We start from the raw sequence: 25,707 nt of genomic DNA, 5'->3' as shown, positions 1-25,707 counted from the left end.
GAGAAGTTCCACCTGCATTTAAGGAGAGAGACAAGCATTGCAATCATCAGAGATTTCTCAGAACACCAGGAGTTCTGGCCACTGGAATTCCCAGTGCAAAGCAAAGTTACTGCAAAACTGACACAGGTTCGATATAGTGGGTGAGATGACACAAAGATTATCTTAACCTGAAGCCTCTCAACCTAACCACCTGGAAGAACACTGCATAGCCATAAAAGATATCCAAAGCGAGAGAAAAGAATTGCCTGATTCAACAAATGTCAATGAGAAGACTCCAGCCTAAGGAACCTTCTTGAAGGGACAGGAGAACAGACCAACATCCTAGGACTGACAGGGGAATGAGGATCACACACACACAGAGATATCACTCAGTTATTTTAAATGTAGGCATCAACTAGAGCAGAGGTCTCTGAGTAGAAGCAGTAGAGCAAGAAGATCACAATGAACCCAAAGGCACAGAGGTGCACACCCATGGGACCGAGCAGGACTCTGGACACCTCGGCTTCCTCTCCATGACTTTCCTGGGGCTCTTCTATGTCATCATAATCCTCCAACACTGGGTCCCCAGGCACTGAGGGCCTCTTCTCATTCTCTTCCACAGGAATAAGTTCGATGTCACCCTCAGAGGGCAGGGACTCAGAAAGTCCAGATCCTGTAAGAACATACAAGATTGTTAAAGGACAAACACTCTTGCAGCCCCCTCTCCATCTTTCATAGAGTCTGCAACCCCTCATCACATTGAAATCCCTAGCACCTGTGCATCTTTCTCCTTGACATCAGTCACCCTTACTGGAGCCAAGCACTTTCTAGAGGGCCTGAACCCACCCCCTGAGGCTTCCAACCTGCAATGACAGCAAAAGAATTAGGGGTGTGGGGGAAACTGCTAGTGCCACAGGAGTTAGCACGTCCCTCAGCTATTCATCTTAGAAACAGTGAAACATGAGTTTGGAATGCCCAGGTCCTTGGCACTGGTGGATCCACCTCACAGGTCTGCCCTAGCCACTGAACATGAGCTAAAAGGAGAACAACCAGCATGCAGGACAAGGACCATAACAGGAAGGGGATGCCATGGCAGCAGTCTCTCAAGATTACCCAGTCTCCGTTTCCAAGCCTTCTGCTAACTATGCTCAGCCATATCCACCTACCCATGTAGACAGCTCTGATGTAGCAACGTTGAACCACCAGAAAGAGGAAGACCAGGCCCAGCAGGCAGCCAAGAACCAGCCAGGTGATCTCAGGCGGAGTCCAGTCCTCAGCAACAGGTGGATGAGCCAGGGAAGGGGCTGTGGGGAATAGAGAAAGGCGGGGCCTCCTATGTGCTTGGATGTGTGGGGCATTGTGACCCTGAACCTGGATGACTTCAACCTCTGATGTAGAAATAGAGACCCAAGAGAGGTGGCCTGCAGTGCTACTTGAATAGGCTCATATTCTCCCAGATATGGCCTTTGATTACAAAGGAGAGTGGCACAAGAATAGTGCCAGATAGAACCAGATAGAAGGCCCAGAAGGAAATATCAGCTAGGTTTCTAATCACCAGTCCAGAGGCACAAGACAGATGCCTCAAAAGGAAAGCTCCTGCCCTCTACCTTGAAAAAAAGTCACAGTGTCCAAGATCCTATAGCATACTAGTACCAAACCTCACAGTCACTAAGGGAAATTCCTCTGAGCTGTGACTATACTCAGTCTGGGATTCCACACTCAGGCATGCAGAGGGAAGGAAAGCAACTGGCATTAAACATGGAGTGAAATATTTAAAGAGAGTCAGTGGCATGGGGTCCTAGCCTCCCTAGGGCCAGGCAAAACTAAGCCACTCTGGGCACTCAGGAACAGCAGTACAGTTGGTGAGAAGGGATCACCAGCCTAATATGAGCTCTCCAAGACACCAGCATGCAAAAATGAGGAGGTGTGGACAACCCTGAGCAGCATAAACATGCCCAATACAGAGTCAATATATGTCCTACTCAGTCAGAGCCTAGTAGGACAGAGGAATCTGTCCTTGGATCACCAAATGAGACTTTGCACACTATGAACCTGCACTGGGGGGGGGGGCGGCTCAGTAGAAAAGAACAGACATTTAAAGACAGTGCCCCTGTGCCCCTCTCCCTACCCTCATTTGCCACACACACACACCAGGGCAGTGCACACCTGCGTCCTCTTTGTGTGCACAATCTCTATGTCCTCAAGACTCGACCAGGCAGTCTAACAGTAATGCCTCACTGCCACAGCACCCCACTTCATCCAGCCACACAGGTCCTGATCCAGGTCCAAAGGCAGCCCCCTCCACTGCATCCATGGCCTAGCGACAGCCCAGCTGGTGGCACACAACCTCAGCATCAGCCAGGTCCCAGGAGTCATCACACACGATGCCCTAGGAGCCTGAGTGCCAAAGCTCCACTTGGCCTGAGCAACCATCCTCACCCCCAAGCACACGAAGTGCACCCTCCTCTGAAAAAGGTCATCTCAGGAACTCTGGTGGGATGGGTAAGCAAACTGGGACATGGAAAGCATATCTGGGCAGCTGAATGTGGATGAGCAATTGGGAGTCTGCTCATGGTCTTCAGGAATTTCTGCCTTCTCTGTGTAGGAAGTGGAAAAAAAATTCTCAGTATTTACAAACTCAGCAGCTTCAAACTCCATGCAATATTTATCTTCCTTCCCTTTGTCCTTGTGTCTCCATAGCAAAGAGTTTCTGCTCAGGAAAGAAGAGTACTCTTTGCGTTTAAGGGAGGGTATCCAGATGAGCAGAGGGATTCCACACACAAGTCCCCTGTGAAGGTCCTCAGAAGAGGCCCAGGAGCCCAGCAATCCTGATCCCCAGTGGAAGCGAACAGAGGGTCTAAGAGGACTACATGGAACACAACTAACTCAAGAGCCACATGGCAGTGACTTCTTCATACCCAAGCAGTATCCCTTCACACCTGAACAAAAGCACATTGCCTCCTACTGCACATAGCACCCAGGCCTCCTCACTGCTGGAGCAGGAATGCTGGTTCCAGGGGGTTGAAGGGCATTGCCATATGGACCTGTCATGCCTGGGCCTAAACTGAATGAAAGTCAGCCAGAAAACCCCAAGGGAAGGCCAGTTCTCTGGCCTTGCAAGCAGCTGCCCCTGGAGCCCCCAACCCAGCTGGCCACACGGGATCCCCAGGGAGGCAGCACTCCACCCCACATCCCATGTAGAAAACTTCCAGCTGCCCTGCACATGGCTGTTCATAATTCTGCAAACTGAGATCTGTGAATTCTGCAGATAGAGAGACCAGTTATCAAGGCGGACTAGAAAGAAACGAGGTGAGCATGACAAGCTGAACCCTTGCACCAACCTGAGCAGAAGACTCCAGCATCTTCCTTGTGCCCATAGTCATACTGGCCCCAGCCCAGTGATGGGCACTGCCACAGTACAGACTCATTGCCCAGGCAGTCTAGCTCATCCATCCAGACAGGCCCCAGCCCTGCCAAAGTGGACAGCCACTGAAGCTCTGAGGGCACAGCTACCACCTAGCTGACCACAGACCACGTGTGCATCCTGCAGGTCCCAGGTATCATCACACTCGGTGCCCCAAGTGCCTCCCTGCAGCATCTCCACTCAGCCAGCATAGCGGCCAGGGTCCCTAGCCAGCTGCACCCAAAGGCTCCCTGAAGAAAGGCTGAGTGAGGACACAAGAGATCATATCAGGCCCAGCACAGGAGACCTAGTTTCCCACACTCACCGGAGCACATGACACCTACATCACTTAAGGACCCTGAAGGCACCAGCAGGGACACTGACACATTGCATTGGGTCAGGCGGGTCTCTGAGCCCATGCAGCACACCTGGCTCAGCCCCACAGGAAGGATTTCATGGCCAGTGGCTGACGCATCATAGGCTTGTTCTGCTTCTCCACAACCAAGCGGCCTGCACACAACTCTGGCATCAAGCAGGTCCTAGGTGTCATCTAGGAAGCGACCCCACCCTCCATCCAGCGAGACCTCCATATAGCCATCACAGTGACTGTGTCCTTCACTCAGCCTAAGGACTCCAGGGAGGCCTAGGAGGCACAGCAAGGGGATCTTGGGTTTTGGGTGAGATTGGGATTCACAAGAATGGTCACATGCTTCCCCTACAGGGAAGAGGAAGGATCATCACCTCCATGCAGCCCCACCCAGTCTCAGTTCCTTCTTACTCATCACTTGCACTCCTCTGTTCACTGCTTTGTGTCTTTCCTCCTCCAGAGTCCTACTGTGGCACCTACCTGAGCAGAGGACAGAAGCAGAGTTTCCAAGAGCACAGAGCTTCACCCCCAGTGTGCTGGATAGGCAATTCCACAAATACAGTTCTTGTTCCCACACAGTGGAACACATCTGGCCAGTTGGGAGCATCTCCATCCCCAAAATGGCCTCCTCATGGTGTGGCCACTGCATTACCACAGTTAAACTGGGGGCACAGGAGGTGGCATCTGCTAAGTCCCAGCGGACTGTACAGAGGGTTGCCCAGGCCCCCTTCACCAAAAGCTCCAATTGGCCCTCACAAGGGCTGCTGACATTGGCTAGCCGGAACCCTGGAGAAGAAGCAAGAGTCAGTAGGGCTCCAGATCAGACCACCCAAAGAAACTGATGCTGTTGTGAGACTCCTTACAATGCATGCCAGGTCTCAAGAGTTAGGCTAAAGGCAAGAGAACAGCTTTGCAATGTGGTATCATCAAAAATTAGGCTAAGCAGTGATTAAGCTGGGGGAACTGTCAAAATCAACTTTGTCAGAATACTAAATGTGGGAGGACTCTAAGGAAAGTACCTCTCTTGGCTTGCTACAAAAGTAGAAAGTGAGACTAGGCAGAGTCAGTCAGTGGAGACAACACAGAATTAATCTGCAAAGACTAGGAGAGTAAGAGTTTTCTCTAGCCACCCCTTTATCCTTTCACACATGCACATATATACAGAGAGAGACAGACAGACAGACAGACAGAGGCACAGTTATAAGCTAATGGCAATGAAAACATTTTCTTGTTCATACTTCAAGCTTTATCTGAAATAACTGGAGCTTAAAAATATATGTTGAGACATGAATTTCTGATTTTGATTGTAGGAAAATGGGACATTATTTGTGGTTTAGAACAGCCTTCAAAAAGAAATATTTGAACTAGGCTTTTAAGTAACATTTTTCAGTAAGAAGAAATAAGAAAGGAAAATCAGAGAAAAAAAAATCTCAGTACTGAATGATACTGGTGGTAAGAGTTACTTTCAAGAATGAGAAACTGAGATTACTGGAAATAGAAGAGATTTACAGAATAGCAGTGTAGCTAAAACTAAAAAAGTTACATGTAGTGGGATCATGAATATTTCTAAATACCACATTGCTTATTTAGCAGAAAAATTGCAGAGTAGAATCTGGTTTTGGAAAAAATTACTTTTGCTAATTAAATGCAAGAAAAATGATATATAGAATAGAGCGTCCTGGCAATATTTTAGATAAGAAGCTATAGGTTCTAGTGAATGCAACTCAAATCTTTTTCAAGACAACTACAGGGAAATTATCAAAAGTATAAGACAGAGAGAGCACCCAAAACAGCAAAAGAGTCAAGTCACATAAAAAGGAACCCTCAAAACTAACAGTAGGCTTCTCATTGAACACAGGCCAAGAGAAACTATGGGATATTAAAAATCCTGATGGAAAAACTGCCAAGCACAATGCTATATGCAGAAAAATCCTTCAGAAGAAAGAAAGACTTTGCAACATAAGCAAAGAGTTCCCATCTGATAACAGTAGACCAGCCTTGCAAGAAATGCTTAAGGAGATCCTACACTAAAACAAAAAGGATGAGAACACACAAAGTACAAAACTCAACGACAGAACAGATTCCCAAAACAGAAGAAGTTGATCAAATCCCATCACCACAGAAAACCACCAAATCATGAAGACTGACACTAATCATAAAGATAAGAAATAAATGGAACATACACCAAACTAACAGAAAACATTTTTAAAATGATGGAATTTTTAAAATGTGCATTTGCTTGAATGAAATCTCATTAAATTCCTCAAATAAAACATATACACCAGATGAATGGACTTTTAAAAACTTGATCCAGCAATATTCTGTCTACAAGAAATTCATTTCACCAGAAATTACACACAGAATGAAAGTAAAGAGATAGTAAAAAGACCTTTCACACAAATAGAAGGCAAAAGTGAGGAGGAGCATCTATACTTTCATTGAGTAAAAGTAAAAATACACAAAAATGATCAATTAAAAGATCATTACACAGATACAATAATTACACATAAATGTATGTGCATCTAATACCAGAGAACCCAATTTAAAAAACAGGCATTATTAGAGCTCAAGAGAGAACACATTCATTACAAAAATAGTGTGAGGTGTCAACACCTGCACTTCATCAGTTACCGTCGTTTGTTGTCAGTTTGTCTTCTTCATTTCGCTTTCTGCTCCATTCATTGTGGCCTCTCTGCCATTATTTCTGGAATCTTGGATGCAATGGAGTCAAGGGACAATAAGAAAATCTCACAAAGAAAGTCCCATACCTCCATCCAATCATTTACCCAGGGAATCTTCTGTACCAGGAGAACACAGGCAGAAGAAGAGAGATAATTAAGCAAAGGGACATGGTATGACAAGTGTATAAATAAACACACTGAGGTTGTTGAGCAGTCTCTTCCTCCCCCTGACCCCAGCTTTCAGTCTCTATCCTTATTTTCTTCATCCTCTCATTGTTCTTCCCCCCAGGAAACTTAAGAGAGCTCTCACGGACACCAACAGGAGGACTTTTGCACAGCTTTGGAATGAATCAAAAGGCAATTTAGGGCCTTTCTGACTCCACATGTACCTGTCAGAAAATTGAGTCTCAGTAGTAGCCTTGAGGGAAGAGTGGGACAGACCAACTTCCCAGGGCTGAGACAGAAATGAGAGTCATAGACTCAGAGAAGTGGCTTTCAGGTCTTTTAAATGTAGCTCCTGTCTAGAGTAGAGAAATGGGAGTAGTAGAGTGGGAAAAATGAGATAGACACCACTGCATAGAGTTCCACACCTGTGGGGTTTAGCAGGAACCCAGATTCCCTCCACCTCATCTGTCTCCACCCTCTGACCTTCTTCCAGTTCTCTTGTGTCATCACAATCCTCCTTCAGCACAGAAAGACCATATAAGAACCTTATAGACAAATACTTCTACAGGCTCAGTCCCCTCCCTGGCCTCTGTATACTCCAATGCATGCTGAGAATTCTGGTTCTCCTGCATCAGCCCCATTGAGCATAGGATGGCCTGGACACATAGAACTGGAGTTCTGTTAAGACTTGTTGATCTCAGACCCTGAACCCACCCCCTGGAAACCCCTGCTGCAATGAAAGCATAAGGGATAGGGGACAGACCCCTTGTGCCCTGGAAGTGAGATTCTCTTCATCCATCCATCTCAAAAGCAGTGGAACACTCAAGCCCAAGAGCCCCCAGATCTTCAATCTCTCATGACTCCACAGAGTCACCAAGCAGGGCTATCATGAAGAATAGCCTGAATTCAGGGTACTGGCCAGAATAAGAAAGATCTGCCATGACTGGGGTCACTAAAACCTTTTCTGAGACTCTAATCCCAAGGCCTCTGCTCATCTCTGCTATGGTGCCACTGAGCACCCAGTACCAAGAAGACAAAACCTAATATGCAGCCAACAAGCAGTCAGGCAGTATCAGCAAGGACCAGGCCTGGGCAACAGGTGGAAGAGCCAGAGAAGCAGCTGTGGGGAGTAGAGAAGGCAAGGCCTCCTGTGTACACTGGATGCCTGGGACAATGTGACCCTGAGCCTGGATGACTTCACCGTCTGAGGTATATAGGGTGGGGTCCTCAGGAGAGGTGCTACCTGGACAGATGGATGTTCTCTCAGATATAGCACAAGATTACAAGGGAGAGGGACTCAAGCATAGGGCCCAGGTGGAAAGGACCATGTCATGGTTTATGTCTGTGTCCCCCAGGTCTCATGAATTTGAATTGTGCATTTTCTATTCATTCATTGTATAGTGCTTGGATTGATGGTGTTAGTGCTACACCCACTTAGTGGTGGAGCCAGGATGTGATGTAATGGCAGGAAGAAGGTGTGTCTTGCTCTTTGCCAGTTCCTGTTTGCTATTTGCAGCTGCCATGAACTGTAGCCCAGCCATGCCAGCCTGCCTTGGAGCCAACTGAGTGTGGACTGAAACCTCCAAAAAACTGTAAGAAATAAACCTTTCCTTTCCCAACTTTGGGCTTCAGGTATTTTGTCTCAGCAACGAGTAAAAAGTAAGACAAACCAGGTAGATGACCCATATGGAAATGCCAGGTAGCTTTATAAACCCAGAATGGGTTGAGCTAGGAAGCACAAACCTGCCCAGACACAGAGGTAGCATCTCTATCCTGCTTAGCCAGAGTCCAACAGAGCAGCAGGACAGAAACGTGTGCTTAGAACAACAAATGAGATATCTCATACAAGGGACCTGTGCTGGGGGATCTGGGCTAGCAGAAAGGGGAAGACATCTAAAGACACTATCCCTCTACCCCTCTCCTCACCTTCCCACTTTCACCGTCCACTCACCTACCTAGCAGTGCACTCCTGCGTTTCCTTTCTTTCACAGTCTCCACATCCCCATGGGGTCACAGGACAGCCTAACACTGATATTTCACTGCCACAGTACTCCATTTCATCCAGTCACACAAGCCCTGGTCCAGGCCCCCACAACACCCACAGCCTGCCACAGCCCAGCTGGCAGCACATGACCTCCTCATCAGCCAGTTCCCAGGAGCCTGTGTGGCAGAAGTTCCTGGACCTTGAGCAGCTGCCCTCACACAGACACAGCATGCTGTCCTCTGGAAAAAGGGAGAGTGATCACCTCAGGGAACCACACTGGGATTGACAGGTGGGTCAGGATATGGAAAGAGGGATACCTGGACAATTGAGTGGATGAGCAGATGGTATTCTCAGAAACTTGTGTGTTGTCTGTGATAATCCTGCAGGACAAACATCAGCCATCATGGTGTAAATGGCCTGGGTCATTTCAGAATAAAGTTTGAAGATTCATTTGTTCCCTTGGTTCAAGCTGTAATCCAAGCCTCTCCTCTATAGGCACAGGAATGTGGGCACCAGAGGGCAGAGGGGCACTGCTAGCCTGGAACTGCACAAATGGCAGCACTCAATATTGTCCACCCGGGACGTGTGGGAGCTTGTCTCCGGGGAGGGCCTCTTCTCCAAGCAGCCCTCATGCCCATATCTCTGCTGTTTATAGATAATTGTCAAGGACTGTTCTTCAGGGCACTGCTGCACACACCTCGTGTCACATTGTAGAGCACATTCAGGCACCCAGATTAGCCATCTCATTGTCCAAGATTATAGATTCTGAGGACAAGTATAGGGAGCTCCTGCTGCAGGCTCTACCAGTTGGTTCAAAGGAAAAAAAAGAGGCCAAACCGAGAGCATACAAGTCACTCAATGGCAACTGAGCCAAAAAAATTCTTGGCATCGCCTGTAGCTGGATTGTGCAGTCCCCAGCCATAGTGGAAAGCAGTATGAAGTTCCTCAAAAAAAATAAAATAAAAACAAAAAAATTTAAAACATTAAAAAGAACTATTATAAGACCAAGCAGTCTGGATACAGACCCACAAGATATGAAATCAGTGTGTCAAAGAGCCATCCGCACTCCCAACTTCATTGCTGCATGATTAATCAATAGCCAGAGCATAGAAACATCATCAGTATCCAGTGACATGAACAAGTACAGGAAATCTTTGAAGGGGGAGATGCTAGTCAGCCTTTTACAAAGGAAATACTCCTCCTTGTAACAATATTCGCTGGATGTGGTGGCATATACTTGTAATTCCAACACTTGGGAGACTGGGGTAGGAAGATCACCATGAATTTTAGGCCAGCTGGGGCTACATAGTGAGGCATTGTATAAAACAATATATGTGGTGGGGTGGGGGTGAACCAGAATGTAATTTGTTAAGTGAAATAATCCAAGTACAGAAAGACAGAAAGACAAATCTGAACAATCTTTTACATTAAAGTAAAATGCATACAAACAAATGAAATGTTACCAGCCTTTCATTGCAGAGTCATTGGTCTCCTGATACAGACTCACATGGAACACTGCAGGGAGCCCCTGAGCTTTGACTGAATCCTTCAGTCTCCAGACCCTCTGCACTCTTCCTCATCTGACTGTGGGTGGCCATTATAAGCAAATCTGGTAAATTCTTATACATTTGTAATCTTGTGTTATAATTATTTTCTTTAATAAACACTGATACATATTTTGGTACTGTAAGTGGCTCTAGAGAAACATCATTGTGAAGATGGAATTCTTTAACCTCTTTAAGGGTTCTTAGTGTTGGCTCTCTAATTTGAAGAGATCAAAAGACACATGGTCTTTCCTTGTAATTCTATGGGGAATATTGATAATTCTTGCTGTGAATTGTTTAAGTTTATGTGCTATGTAGATTTATTTGATTATCCTAATTCATGACTTGTGAAGTGTAAGGAATTCAGTGACTCCACACATGAAAGTTTTGAATAACTGTCGAAGACTGGAAATATAATGACCCTGGCTGGTTGGTCTTAGCACCTCTGGGCAAATTAGTTAAAGAAAACAATGAACTCTAAATGCCAATAGAAAAGCTAAAGCCGTCTGACTGTGGTGACAATTTAATAAAGCAAACTAAAAAGCTCAAAGATTCAAATTCTTAACTCGAGATGCACATAAGAAATTTAAAAGTTTTGAAGTTTTGAAGTAGCCACAAGGCTGAGTTGCACAAACCCAAGCATAGGTTCTCATAATTCAATTGACTGAACTACAACATAAATTCAATTCTCAGCCTCAAAGGGTATCTGAAGCAAAGGTGAGGACAGATGCTGATTGGAAAAGAATGGAGTCCCACAAACTGGGGTGCAGATGTGTGGGAGGATTCTGATGAAGCTGAGGATGCCAAGCTTTTAGATGCTAATAAGATTCTTTTCCAGAGCAAGAGATTTCCACACTCCCATTGGCTGAAGTGTTTCCACCCCTACCCTCTGTGATGTTGGCCTCTTCTAGGATACCTGAAGAAACTAATCCTGTGCAGAACAAGAATGATAACACTGACACTCCTCAGGACCCACACTTACCATCCACTTGTGCCTCTAGACCTATAATCAGGCTCAAATCCCAGAAGGCTCCAAAGGCAAGGTATGTAGTATGACCCATCAGGAGACCTGGTATTCTCCCAAAGAACTTCTTGAAACATAGGAAGAGATTTTATGAGTGTGTGAAAATGGTAGCAAAAATATACACTCGGATCAGGCTGAGTTTGTTGATATGGACCCATTAAGCAGGGATTCTGAAATTGTTGCAGCTCCTGAAGTAAAGAAAGGTCTTAATAGTTTAACTGGCTGGTTGAAAGAAGTGTGGATCAAATGATGGCCCATGGTGAAGCAGCTAGAGGTGCCTGATATCCATGGTTTACTGTTGAAGAGGGGATTCAGAGGCTTAGAGAAATGGGAATTCTGGAGTGGATCTGTCATGGTAAACCTAATCCTCTACAGTGAAATGATCCAGAAAATGTACCCTTCACTAACACCTTGAGAAATAGATTCATAAGGGGAGCATGAGCATTCCTGAAGAGCCTGTGACTGCTCTTCTCTGTGTGCCAGACCTTCTGGGGGGGCCCACAGTTACTCAATTGGGAAAATTAAGGGCAATGGGCTTGACTGAATACTAGAGTGGCAGAGGTCAAGTGGCAGCACTTAATCACCAACAGCAGGGGGCTGTCCATAATGGACAGCAGAAGCAGAACAATGACCAGAACAATTGGACACATTTAGACCGATGATGTTGGCTGACCAATCACAGCATTTCCAAAAGTGAAATCGATGAAGTGTACAAAATTGTGCTAGATTTATGTAATCAGAAAAAAATTTAAAGGAAAATGAACAAAAACATACTTCAAATCGTGGAATTAGAGAATCATGGCCCCTCAACTAGTTCCCAGATCTGAGCCAGTTTATACACCTGGAACTCCTTGAATAAAGGGGAGGCCAGGTCTCCTTGAGAAAGGATCCTGATACACCAAAAATTTATAGTCATTCTCCTATCTTTCCCAAGAAGGATGTAAGGCCTTTACCTGAGTGACTGTACACTGGAGGAAGGGGCATGATCAGACATTTCAGAGTCTATTAGACACTGGCTCTGCACTAACCCTGATTCCAGGGAACTCAAAACACCATTGTGTCCCTACAGTAAGAGTAAGGACCTACAGAGGTCAGGCGATCAATGGAGTATTAGTAAAGGTCCAACTCATAGTGTGTACAATAGATTCTCAAATCCATTCTGTAGTCATTTTCCCTGTTTCAGAATGCATAATTGAGATAAATAGATAGACAGACAGACAACTTAGTACTTGTCAGCAACCTCAAATTGATTCCCTAACCTGAAGTGTGAGGGCTATGATGGTTGGAAAGGCTAAGTAGAAGCCATTAGAGTGGTCTTTGCCTGATAAAATAGTAAACCAAAAGGAGTATTTCATTCTTGGGAGGATTACAGAGATCAGTACCCCCATCAAGGACTTGAAGGATGAAGGAGTGGTGGTCCCTACCGCATCTCCACTTAATTCTCCCATTTGCCCTGCATATAACATGAATGAGTCTTAGGGAATGATGGCAGATTACCATAAACTGAATCAAGTGGTGACTCCAATTTCCACTGCAGTACCAAATGTGATTTCCTTGCTTGAGGAAATTAACACATCTCCTGGTATCTGGTACTCAGCTATTGATTTAGCAAATGCCTTCTCCTCTATACCTATGCATAAGGATAATCAGAAAAATTTGAGATGGTAAAACCAACAATACACCTTTGCTGTCCTACCTCAGGGTCATACTAACTTTCCAGCCTTGTAACAACTTAAGTTGCCTTCTTTTCTACAAGGTATCACACTGGTCCACTTCATTGATGATGATATGCTGATTGGGCCAAGCAAGCAGTGGTAGCAACCTCTCTACACTTGTTAGAAAACAGTTGGGATCCAGAATATGGGGAATAAGCCCCCAAAAAATTCAAGATCCTTCTACCTCAGTGGAATTTCTAGGAGCTCAGTAATGTGAGACATTTAGTGATACCCATTCTAAGGTAAAAGATAGGTTGTTACATCTGGCTATCCCTAAAATTAAAAAAAAGAGGCACAGTGCCTAGTGGGCCTATTTGGATTTTGGAGGTAATACTTCCCATTTAAGTGTCCTACTCTGGCCCACTTACTGAGTGTCTCAAAAAACTGCTAGTTTTGAGTGGGGCCCAGAACAAAGAAAGGCTCCTCAACAGGTCCAGGCTGTTGTGCAGGCTGCTTTACCACTGGGGCCATATGCATAAGTCTGGACCAACCTCTAAAGACAAAAAATCAACCATAAATTATTAGAACACTATTACAATATTGTTTTCCATCACTGGCTTTCAGACTGAATTTCTTTTTGAATCAACATTAATGGAGAAATATGACAAAGAACACCTGAGAAAATTCATGAACACCAAACTAGGACTCCAAAATCTTCTTAAGGACATTCTAGAAAGAGATAACACAGACTACAAATGCATGAACCGCCCTCCAAAATTAATCCAATAGGCAAGGGGGAGGAAAGTGGGAACCAACAACAGGAAAATAACATGATAAGGATAAGTCAATACATATCATTACAATCATCAAAGTTAATGGTCTCAGCTCACCAGAAACAGGCAAAATGGATCACAAAGCAAGACTGAACAATATGCTGAATACAAGAAAAATATTTGCCTCAAAAAGAAATTCATATACTAAAACTGAAAGGATGGAAACCAGAAAAAAAAGGGGTAGCTATCTGTTTGCAGAGAAAGTGGATTTCAAGCCAAGAGTGATTAAGTGAGACAAAGAAGATAACTACATCCTTACAAAGGGAACAATCCAGGAGGAAGAGATAACAATCATAAATACATATGCAACAAATACAAGTAATATATAAAAAAAATTATCAAACATAAAAAATCAAATAAACCAACACTGACATAATTGTATTTGGGGACCCCAATACTCCACTGCCACAAATAGATAACTAGACAAAAAGTCAACAATGAAATATTAGAACCAAACCAAACCAAACTTTTGAATTAATGGGCTTAATAGATGCCTAAACAATATTGCACCCCACAATATCAGAATTCATATTCTTCACAACTTCAATGGGACATATAGAGTGAATGGTAACCCATAGAACATTGTCAAGTAAACACAAAGAAATTTACATTATCTCATGTGTATTATCGGATCATAGTGCAATAAAATTAAGCATCAGTGGTCAGCTGAGCGTGGTGGTGCACACCTTTAATACTAATATTCCAGAGACTGACGCAGGAAGATTGTTGCATGTTTGAGACCATCCCAGGATACAAAATGAGTTCAAGGCCAGCCTGAACTGAAAGGTGAGATGCTGACTCAAAGAGACCTTTAAAAAAAAGGCAGGAAAAAAAACCCACACTTCATAGACTTCATAGACACATGGAGATTAAATAACACCCTCTGAACAACCAATGAGTCATAGATGAATTTAAAAAGAAATTAGATCATTTCTACAACAAATGATAATGACAATACAACATACCAGAACATACGAACAACAATGAAAGCAGTCCTACCAGGGAAATTTATACCAGTGAATACCCATATCAAAAAAACAGAGTGAGTGCAAATAAACAACTTAATGTTGAACCTCAACTTTCTAGAAAAATAAGAGTACAGGGCCAGGGATTTAGCTCAGCATCACAAGCACCTGCCTTGCAAGTGCAGGATCATGAGTTTGATCCCTGGTATGAAAGAGAGAAAGAAAGAAAGAAAGAAAGAAAGAAAGAAAGAAAGAAAGAAAGAAAGAAAGAAAGAAAGAAAGAAAGAAAGAAAGAAAAAAAGAAGGAAAGAAGGAAAGAAGGAAAGAAAGAAAGAGAGTAGACCAAGCCCAAAGCTTGTATGAGGGTGGAAATTATAAAGATAAAAGCAAAAATTAACACAACAGAGGCTAAGAAAACAATACAAAGAATTGATGAATCAAAGATTTCATTTTTTGAAAGATTAAATAAAATCAACAGTTAGCCAACCTTGTCAAAAAAAAAAAGACTCAAGTCCATGCAATTACGAATGAAAAGGGTGAAAATAATCTTAATTTTTTAATCCAGAAGATGGTCTATATCTACATTGAGAACTTCTATTCTAGTAAGATGGAAAATGCAAAAGAAATGGACAGATTCCTAGACACATATGAATTACCATAGCTAAATCAAGAAGATATAGAAATCCTAAATAAACCAGTATCAATCAATGAAATTGAAGATACAATTTAAAACCTATCAGAAAGGTAAAGCTCATGCCCTGATGAATTCACTGATGAATTCTACAAGATAATTAGAGAAAGCCTAATACCACTACTTCTCAAACTCCTTAATGAAATTGAAGGGAATCAATATCCCAAAATTCATTCCTAGAAGTAGTTATTACCCTGACATCAAAACCAGAGAAGGACCTAAGAAAGAGAATTTCAGGCCAATCCCGAATGAACATAAATGCAAAAATCCTTAATAAGATACTGGCAAACAAAACACAGCAAATAATCATGAAGATTATACACCATGACCAAGTTGGATTCATACCAGGAATGCAGGAGTAATCCAATATATGTAAATCAATAAATTTAATAAATCATATTAACAGAGCCAAGGGCAAAAATCATATGAGTTTCTCAATAGATGTAAAAAATCTTTTAACAAAGTCCAACACCCACTGGTGAAAAAAACCTTATAGAAAATTAAATATATGGTCTTTACCTTTATCTGATAAAAAGCAACAGCTTGACAAATCAACAGCCAATGTCATACTTAAATAGACAAAAATTGAAAGATTTCACTCCAAAATCAGGAACAAAATAGGATGCCTACTGTCATCACTCATATTCAATATAGTTCTGAAAACACTCACCAGAGCAATTAGACAAGAGAAATAAATAAAAGGAATAAGGATAAGAAAAAAAGAAGCTAAATCATTGTTTACAGATCATGATACTCTACATAGAAGACCCAAAAACTCCACCAAAAGACTTCTACATTTAATAACCAAATCGAGTATTATAGTTGGATACAAAGTTAACCTTCAAAAATTAGTAGTCTTCTTGTACACAAATGGCAAACTCACTGAGAGAGAAATTACATAGACAACACCTCTCATGATAGCATCCAAAAACTGAAATACCTAAGAATAGCTAACAAAGGAAGTAAAAGACATATGCATTGAAAACTACATAACTCTGCAAAAGGAGATTGAACAGGATATCAGAAAATGGAAAGGTATCCCTTGCTCTTGAGTAAGAACCACTATATAGAAAATGGCATTAATTCCAAATTATTTTACAAACTTAATGCAATTTTGATCAAAATTCTTTTTTCTTTTATTTTAAAGAGGGTAAAATTAAACAGAACAAAACAGATAATAAGGAAACAATTTTAAGAAACACAGATTTCAAAGCAAGACCACTTCACTGTCTATCATGTTGTCTCTTGTTTTCTTCCAAATAGTTGTCCACATCTTCACATACAGTGAATACATACTGAACATTATAGTACTAAACTAATCAGAACAGGATGATGAAGGCTTTTTAGGTCTTCAAGATGAAACAATAGGGAGGTCAACAATTGCTGCCATAATGCCTCTCGTTCTCTTTGAAATAGCTGTCCTTATCTTTATGTATGTTGAGTTCAAATATAAGAGACTAGACTAATATCACTCTGAACAGTGAATAATATTATTGCTAGATTTTATATCATAATGCTACAGAGTTAGCACTGGGTATCTTAGTGTCTCTTCTCCTTCAGAGTATCTATTCATTACATTGTACATTATATAATCTGTTCCCATAAACTGTTTTGAAATTCTACACATGTGAATCTCTACATGTATATCTATCCTTTCTGTATTACAAGGAAAAACAGATCAAGACAACAAAACAAATTCCTAGAAAAACATGAAATGAAAAAGACATATAAAATCACCATTATAGGAGATCTATACTACTTACTATACTCATTATTTTCAATAGAATAATCTACATCATCAGGCATAATACAATTGAACATAGCATTACATAGCAATTTTAATAAAAACACAACATTGGAGACATTGTAGTACTTCAAAAGCAGTTAATAATCAAACCAGAATGGGTATCTTATTGCATCTTGTCATCTTCAGAGTAGTTGCCTCTATCTTAGACTTGATACTATAAAGCATACCAAATTTGAATAAAATCAATCAAGACAAAACAGTGGTCTAACAAACCAGATTCAAATAAGATCAGTCATAGTAAGACAATGTAAGTAACACAGGCCTTCAGTTTAAGTTAATAGGAAATTAAGGATACTTACCATAGTATATCTTGCTATTTTGGGGATAGCTGTCTGTGCCCCCTAATCTAGTATGAGTAGACAGACTAGAACAAAATAAAATCAAACTAAACAGTGATAAGACTAATGTGGCTTTTAAATCCTGATATACTATTAACAATGTCCTCTGCCTTCTGTTTTTACACAATTCCTTCCCTTTCCCTTTCTCAGGATGCTTTGTATATTTTGGGTCCCACTAACTCCTTTAGTTTTTAGATTAGGGGGACAATCCATTATCTACCTAAGTAGTGCTGAACCATTTTATCCCTGAGCTTGATCTTGAGCTGTATTCCTTTACCTACTAAAGCCTCAAGGTTTGCCTTCCTCATAGCTGAGTAGTTCTCCATTGCATAAAAGTGTCATGACTTTCCAACCTATCTGCAGCTACTGGACGAGTTGTCCTCATTTCTCTCTTGTTTTCTGTTACGTAGAGCATCATTTTCTCATCTTTGACTTTCAGTTTATTAACCCTCTTCCAGGTTGAGTATATTTCCTATTCAGAGCATCTCGATGGATCCTATCTCCTGATCTACACTGCTTTGTTTCTTTTTGTTCGTGTATCAAGGCCATGTATATTAGAGATTATAACCAACCTTCTCTGCCTTATCTCTGCTATTCTATTTTTCTGCTATTATTTGTCCACTTTTCTCCTTCATTTCACTCTCTGCCCTGTTCATTAAGGCCTCTATGACACTGTTGCTGGAATCCTGGGATTTTTTTTCTCTCTCTCTCTCTAGAATGTCCTTTAGTATTTTGGTAGGGTTGGATTGGTGGTCATGTACTCCCACAGTTCCTCCTTGTCATGGAAACATCTTGTTTCTCCATTAATTTTGAGAGAGCGTTTTTCAGGCTACATCAATCTGGGTTGGAGGTTATTTTCTTTCAGGGCTTGGATACTTCACTCCAAGCTCTTGATTTGGTAGTTTGTGTTGAGAAGTCTGTTGGTATTTTGATTGATTTTCCTTTATAGGTAATCTGTTTCTTTTCTCTGACAGCTTTTAATATTATGTTCTTGTGGTGAATTTCTGGGATCTTGGTAGATCTGTTTGGTTGTAGGTGGCTGGAATTCTGTAGGCCTCATTTATCTGGATATCATTTGTTTTTCCTAATCTTGGGAAAGTTTCCTTAATTATTTCTGTTAATAGCCTTTGTAATTCATTTGTGGTTACTCCTTTGCTCACATTTTTTATTCTTAAGTTATAGATCCTCTTGTAGTCTTCTAGCCTTTGTATTACTTCCTTGTTCCTTGTTATTTTTACGAGGTCTTTTCTTTCATGATCACACACTGCAAATCTATCTTCAAATTTTGAAAGGCTTTAGTTTCTGTCAAGGAATTTTTACTGCTTTCAATGGAGTTTTTAATTTCCTAGTAATCTTTTTTGATCTGTTTCATGTATTCTAGATTTTGTTTATATTCTTCATCAAAGGTTTCTCTTCCTTTTCTGGTTCCTCTATCTTCCATCTGTGTCTTCTTGAGAAGGGCTTAGCATTTCTTTTATTAATCTTTTTGTATCTTGCCTCACTTGGATTAGAATTTCAGTTTTAAGTTCATCTATGAGGTCATGAAGGTATTTCTTTATTTCCTCTGATGCTTGGCTGATATTGCATGATTGTTGCCCTGGATCTCTTCTGTATTTACCTCTCCTGGACTTATTTTCCCAGAATCAGCAGCTAGAGGGTTTTTCTATTTTCTTTCTCTTGTCATGTTTCTGGTTTCTTTCAGACAGGTATATGGTGGAGCTCAGGCCCTCTCTGTATTGCTTAGTTTTTCTACAGCATGCTGGCTAGGGGATTGCTGCCTTCTCCAGTTTACTGTTATCTGAGGTCCACACAGCAAGTGCCTTCAGCATGTTAGTCTGTGCTTTGTGGACATCACAGGTTCAGGACAGTTTTGTCTCTGGCTATTGGGTCCCGAAAGGGGTGTCACCCAGCCCAACAAGGTCCCACCAGTCCTCTCTGGGCCAGGGGCAGCTGACTGACACCATTGGGGTTCCAGGTTCAGACCTTATTCTGCCTCACTCCAAGATGTCCTCCAGCAGACCACACCCACTGCAGGACCCAGTTTCCAGCACTCACCACGAATTAATGCAGCTCTCAACCTTGGCTCCACTCTATGCTGTGCCACGTCCTCCCGCCAAGGGCCCGGACTCACCATCTCCCATTTTCAGTGGCCATGGCTTCAGTGCGACAGTGAATTGTGTGACTCCACAGCGTACCCAGCATAGCACGGGACCAGTCCCAGTGAGCACGTCTGGTTCCAGCTTTTCATCCACATCTTTCCTTCTTTTCTTTCTTTTATTTTTTTTTCTCAGTTTCTTCCTGGGTCGTGAGAATCCCTCTCCTCTCATCTGGTCTTCTCTATGTTGTTGAATTCTAGTGTCTGAGTTGTTTTTCTCAGAGAGGCTCTCTACCCTGCTATTTATCAAGCTGTCATCTTCATAACTTATTGATCAAAATTCTAACAGAATGTCTTACAGAGTTAGAAGAAACACTCCTAAAATTCATTTGAAGCAAAAAGAGACCTAAAAATGTCTGGGCAAAAAAGGCAAGGCAGGAGGCATCCAAGACTTGAAGTTAAACTACAAAACTACTGTGACTAAAAAAAAAAAAAAAAAAGCAAGTCCTGGAATACACACACACACACAGGAATCAATGAACAGATTAGAAGATGTAGAAACAACTCCAGACATACTCAACCACCATATCTTTTCACAATAATGCCAAACACACTCACTGGAAGGAAGATAGCCTCTTTAATAAACAGTGCCAGAAAAACTGGTTTTCCACATGCCCAAGGTTGAAATTAAACCCGTATCTTTCACTGTGCACTAAACTAAAATCAAAATGTATCAAAGATCTAAATATTAAAACATAAATATTTAATCTACTAGAAAATAGAATAGGTAAAACTGTTGAAGACATTAGTGTTGGTAAAGACTACAAATAAAGCCCTGAATGCACAGAAACTATACAAATATCAGCAATGAGAATCTTATTAAAAAGATTTTGCGCAGCAAGAAAAACCACCAACAGATTGAAGAGACAATCCACAGTATGGGAAAACATTTTTGCCAGCTGTTCCACAGACAAAGGATTAATATCTAGAATATGTAAAGAATTCAAAAAAATCAGACTGCCCAAATTTAAAGATCCAATCCAAAAATGGGCATCTTAGATAAGTATACACTTCTCAGATGAAAAATTAAAAACAGCAAATAAATATAAGAAAATATGTTCAAAATCACTGGTCATTCAAGAGATGCAAATTCAAATAATGCTGAGATTCTATTTCATCCCAGAAAGAATGGCCACCAATAAAATGCTGGATGACTGTAAGGGAAAGGGAATCCTTCTCCACCCTTGGTGGCAGTGTAGACTGGTCCAGCAACTGTGGAAATCAGTGTGAAGATTCCTCAAAAAATGAAGACTAAAGGTCTCATTTGACCTAGATATTACCTTCCTTGGTTTCTTCCCAAAAGAATTAAAGCATAATACCACAGTGAAATGTGCACATCCATGTTATAGCAGCACTGTTTTTAATAGCCAAATATTGGGAATAGCTCGAATGCCCATCAGCCAGTGAAAGGATGTATTTTTTATACAACAGAGTACTACTATACCATAAAGAAGGTAAGTTTGAGACATTTCTAGGTAATGAATGCACCTTGATACTGTACTCTTAAGTGAAATAAATCAGACACAGATTTGTAAATATTGTTTTGCTCCTCTGGTGTGAGAAACTGAAAGTGTAAATAAATACTAAAATGTACTGTGAAATAGGAAGAAGATGTTCAAATGGGGAGGGGGCCAATGAAAGTGGAATAGGGAATGGAAAGAAGGAAAAGTTTTTTAAAATGAGGAAAAAATGAAAACAAACTTTTGTAACAGGGGAGAGGATAAGGGACTTAAAGTTTAGGAGAATGGGGGAAAAAGATCAAATTATGCCATATACAGGTACAAATTCTCTTTGATCATTATGTATATGCAAAATATACCAATAAAATCTGATTGACAAAAAAATAATAGTTAAATTGATATTTGATTGTGGTCATGATTTGCATTACCCTGGTAATTAGTGATACTGAACATTTTCTATGCAGTTGGTCACTTGTGACTTGTGCACCTTCTAAAATTGGTATTCTGTTGGTATATTTTAGATATTCTTGGTGATAATATTCATCATAGAGAATTTATGCTTGTACAGGGTATATATTTCTTCTACTTTTTCCCATACCCCTCCCTCCCTTCAATCCTCCTACCTTTCTTTATTTACAAAAACTTTTTTCCATTTTTTCTTTCTATCCTTTTTTTTGCCCCTTATTTGCTCACACCTCTAATTCCCCTTCTCATTTGAATATTTTTTTCTATTTTCAATATCTATTATACATTTTGTTCCTTATTTGTACTTTTAGTTTCTCATACCAGAGAAACCATGAGATATTGATACATGTGTGTCAAATCTATTTCACTTAAGCAGACCCACCCATTTAGCTAAAAATGTCTCAAACTTATCTTTCTTTGTGGCAAAGTAGGGCTCCACTGTATCAAAAAAAGTTCTGCATCTAGTCACTGGTTGATAAGCCCTTGGGCTCTGTTAAAGTATTTCTCTTTCAATTTTGAAAGATGGTTTTGTGAGGTACATCAACCTGGCTTGAAAATTGTTTTCTTTTGGGGCTTGAAATACTTCTCTTCAAACTCTCCTTGACTTAATGGTTTGTGCTGAGAAGTCAGTTGTTATTCTGAAGGACTTTCCTTTATAGGCGATTTGCTTCTTTTCTCTAACAGCTTTTAATAGTCTCTTCTCATGCTGAATTTCTGGAATCTTGAGTATTGTATGCCTTGCCGCAGATTTATTTTGATCATGACTAATGGAGTTCTTACATGCCTTACTTGTCTGTGTGTCAAAAAATTTTCCCTGCCTAGGAAGTTTTCTGCCATTACTTATGTAAACAAGTTTTTGGCACTGTCTCATGCTTTTTCACCAACTTCAACCATTCTTATGTTATTCTTATTGTCTAGTAGCTGCTGGATTGTTTTTTGTGTGATTCTTTGATATTTTTAAGAAATCTTTGTTTTCATGACCGCCAACTGCAATCCGTGTATACCTGATAGTATGTCCTCATGTTGGCTCATTCTGTGTATACTTTCAAATGAATATTTATTTGACTCTGTTTTATTCATTCCATCTCTTTCCTATTTGGGCATTCATGATTTCCAGTCACCTGTATGCCTCTATTTTTTAATCTGTATCTGCTCTAGAGTCCCTAAGCATGCCTTTCATTATGATCACCATCTCTGTAGTTCTCTGAAGAATTATTTCTGATTTGATTTTTTCTAATACCTCACTCATCATCTTTGTTCCTTATACTATTACCACTTCAGAGAGTCCTGGTGGGCAGCTTTCAAATTGTTCCATTTCATTGTCTCCAGGTTTTGCCTCTGGTGAGCTGAACATTTGGGGTTGAATCTTGTTTAAGTGTCTTCTCATTTTCCTTGTTTGTTTGTTTGTTTGTTTGTTCGTTTAATTCTTGGGTTGATTCTTGTAAAGTGCTAATGGCAAGTAGCTTTATTGCTAGCATTCAGAACCCTCAGGAAATGATTGCTTCTCAGAGATGTTTTCCAGGCGTACCTGGGTTTGGGGTTTTGCATCTTTTCCCTCTTCAGTTTTGTTGAGGATAAGAAATTGGTTCTTACTTGATGCAACTCCTGGTTCTTTGGCACTGGCCTATAGTGTTTCTTGTGACTCTTAGGCAATCTCAGTGTTGCTGTTACCGCAAGAACAATTGACTAAAACAGTAGAATCAGCCACAGCAATAACATCAAATACAGCCCAGAAAATGGCAAATTGTGGTAACTATTAATTTGCCACCATATGAACCAGATTTGTGGTTGCATAACAAAATCTAAAATGAACCAGAAACTTTTATACAGTAAATAAGCATTCAAAATGGTGATTTTATCCTTAGGTGAAAAAATTTAAAAGGAGTTAGGGGAGAAATGGGAAAACAGAAGAAGAGGAAGAGATTAGAAACAAGACTAGAGAAAAAGGAATATTAAGGAAACTTTGGGAATGTAGTGAAGAAGACAGGAGGGAAAGAGAAGGAAGAAATAAGAAGAACAGAACAGAACAACCAAAAATACTAGAAACTTTATTCCATTTATTTAAAAAACAAGCCCAAACAATCAAGAAGAAACAAAACAAAATAAAAGCAAGGAAAAAAGAAGAAAGTACGATTTTTAAAAATTTTCAGTTCAATTCATGTCCTTGCTGACACTGGTAGACAACATGAGCAGACAGAGTCCAGATGCAGTACCAGCAAGCCAGCCATAGCTTTACAGAGGGTTAGTGGATAATCCCAGCAAGCCTGCACCTCGATTCCACTGAAGTTCAGACTGGTTTCTGGCTATGAGGCCAGAATCTGATTAGATCAGCCTGTAACACTCTGTGTGCCTCCTGCCAACTTTCGCTCAGCTCCCTGATCTCCTGCAGATTGAACTTGGCAGCTTCACCCTGACACCAGGAGTCAACTGCAGTTGTTCTGAGTTCTGAGTTCATGGCCCCTCTCCAAGGTGGCTACCAACAATTACCCTCCCCTGGAGGATGTCTGAACCTGAATGACTCATCAGCCATTGGAGTCTACTGCACTCACTGCTCCACTCTATAGATGAATTTCTCTGCTCTGCTCTGAGGCCTCTGAGGTCTCTGGTAGTCACCATGAATCTGCAAGTTTGAGCCACCTCTCCTTGGCAGTGAGTCTTGGCTTAGAAAGAAAACATCACCTACCACCCTCTTCTTCATTGAAGTCTCTCTTTGCTTTCACTGTGATCTTTAATTCTTGTGTCAGATCCTTCCTGGGTCCAAGGACCCACCTTCCACCTTCTCTTCCTCACCTTGCTGTATTTCAGCATCTGGATACCAAATCTAAGAGTGGCTCTTTCTCTGCTGCTCATCATTCCACCATCTTCCCATTTGTACATCTTATTTAGAGAACTGCCTGTTCAGATCCTTTACACATTTTAATAGGGTTTTTTGTCCCTGATTCAGAGTTGTCTGAATTCCTTATAAACTGAATTCTAGCCTTTTATCTTCTGCATACTTTGCAAATATTTTCTCCCATTCTATCAGTTGTTTCTGTTTTGTTGATGCTTAATTTGATGTAATACCTTTGTCAAGTTTGCCTCTGTTGCTTTTACTTTTGAGGTTTTATCCAAAAAGTCATTTCCAAGAACGAATCATAGACATAAATATAAAACCCAAAATTATAGAACTTCTATAAGAAAATATGGGGAAAATCCTCATGGACTCAGATTTTGCAAACATTCCTTGGATATGACAAAAAAATTATGAGATAAATAAAAATCCATAAATGAATTGACCTTTATTAAAATTAAAAACTTCTTGAAATAGACTGCTAAGAAAACAGAAAGGCAAGCTATAGATATTTGCAAATCATATAACTAATAAAGAAACTATATCCAGAAGATATAATGAGCACTAATACTTAAGAATAAGAAAATCAACAGTCTAATAAAATTATAAGCAAAATATTCAAGCTTCATCAGTGAAGATGTATAGATGGCAACTATAAACATGAAGAGACAATCAGGCTTTAGATAAATACAAATTAAAATCATTACGCATTTATCAGAGTGGTTAAAATTAGAAGACTGATTGGTACTGTTGGAGAGGATGTGAAAAGACCAAACTCAAAACATGTAGTACACTTTGGAAAACAGTTTAGGAGTTTTACAATCAGCTAAACATACACCTCCCACATTATTTATCACTATTCCTAGGTACCTTTTTAAAGGACATTAAAGCTGGGCATGGTGGCTCACGCCTGTAATCCCAGCACTTGGGAGGCTGAGGTGGGAGGATTGTTGCGAGTCTGAGACCAGCCTGGGCTACAAAGTGAGCTCACGGCCGCCCTGAACTGCATAGTGAGACCCCGTCTCAAAAAAGACAAAAAATTTAAAAACTAAGGAAATTAAAGCACCTGTGCCTAAAAGGACTGTACATGAGTGTTCATAGCAGCATGCAGACAATGAGTAACCCCAAACACCCTCGTGTAGCTGAATGCATAAACAAACTGCCACATATCCATGCAATGGGGTCTGGCTCAGGAATGAAAGGAACTGAAATTGCTGATGCAGCATGGATGAATCTCAAGATTTCAGATGAAAGACACTACAGTACTCAGTGCTGATCCCGGAGTGTCATGATGTGAAGTCCAGCAGTACTATTATTCTTTGTTCAGAATGATTTTAGCCTGCTTTAGTTTGTTTAATCTC

General features: G+C 40.9%; 1 pseudogene; it reads right to left on the bottom strand.

The window, feature by feature from the left end:
* Positions 1–362: 362 nt before the first annotated feature.
* Positions 363–23,971, bottom strand: LOC100724069 (scavenger receptor cysteine-rich domain-containing protein SCART1-like; annotated as a pseudogene).
* Positions 23,972–25,707: the final 1,736 nt, after the last annotated feature.

This window comes from Cavia porcellus, unplaced genomic scaffold (assembly GCF_034190915.1).
Source record: "Cavia porcellus strain 051 isolate PalLab524CR breed Dunkin Hartley unplaced genomic scaffold, mCavPor4.1 scaffold_2, whole genome shotgun sequence".
Taxonomy (NCBI): Eukaryota; Metazoa; Chordata; class Mammalia; order Rodentia; family Caviidae; genus Cavia; species Cavia porcellus.
The sequence above is the reverse complement of the archived record's forward strand: the minus strand, read 5'-3'. Positions and strand labels throughout refer to the sequence as shown.